General features: G+C 46.4%; 1 non-coding gene across 1 annotated transcript; it reads right to left on the bottom strand.

Annotated features, from left to right (window-relative positions):
• Nucleotides 1-408: 408 nt before the first annotated feature.
• On the bottom strand, nt 409-484 carry TRNAP-AGG (transfer RNA proline (anticodon AGG)). Its single transcript has one exon. It is a non-coding gene; the product is annotated as a tRNA-Pro (tRNA).
• Nucleotides 485-733: the final 249 nt, after the last annotated feature.

The raw sequence follows: 733 nt of genomic DNA, 5'->3' as shown, positions 1-733 counted from the left end.
CTCAAAAGAACATTGCATTTCCTAGAGAAATGTCTTAGAAACTGTTTAAGAGATGAAAATTATGATTTTATTCAGATAAAATCTGAATATTTTAGGTTTCTTAGATTTTTTTTTTTTCATTTTTCTGAAGCTGGAAATGGGGAGAGACAGTCAGACAGACTCCCGCATGCGCCCAACCGGATCCACCCGGCACAAGCTCTGCCCACCAGGGGGCGATGGTCTGCCCATCCTGGGCGTCGCCATGTTGCGACCAGAGCCACTCTAGCGCCTGAGGTAGAGGCCACAGAGCCATCCCCAGCGCCCGAGCCATCTTTGCTCCAATGGAGCCTTGGCTGCGGGAGGGGAAGAGAGAGACAGAGAGGAAAGCGCGACGGAGGGGTAGAGAAGCAAATGGGCGCTTCTCCTGTGTGCCCTGGCCGGGAATCGAACCCGGGTCCTCCGCACCCTAGGCCGATGCTCTACCGCTGAGCTAACCGGCCAGGGCCAGGTGTCTTAGATTTAACAAACCTTGATGGTAATGAAGCTACAAAAAATGTCCAAATCTAAAGGGGAGTCATAATTTTCCTCTTCTCTGTCTCCTTTCAGATACTGTTACAGACTCTAAATTGAAAATGATTTCTCCTTTTTTAATATAGTGATGAGAAGAGACACATTTTTCAGATACCGAGGACACAAATGTAGGAGGATAAGTGTAGCATTGTTTAGTGAAAAATAGAATATATTAGAAAGAAAA

This window comes from Saccopteryx bilineata, chromosome 1, assembly GCF_036850765.1.
Source record: "Saccopteryx bilineata isolate mSacBil1 chromosome 1, mSacBil1_pri_phased_curated, whole genome shotgun sequence".
Classification (NCBI taxonomy): domain Eukaryota; kingdom Metazoa; phylum Chordata; class Mammalia; order Chiroptera; family Emballonuridae; genus Saccopteryx; species Saccopteryx bilineata.
This window is presented reverse-complemented; position numbering and strand designations above follow the sequence as displayed.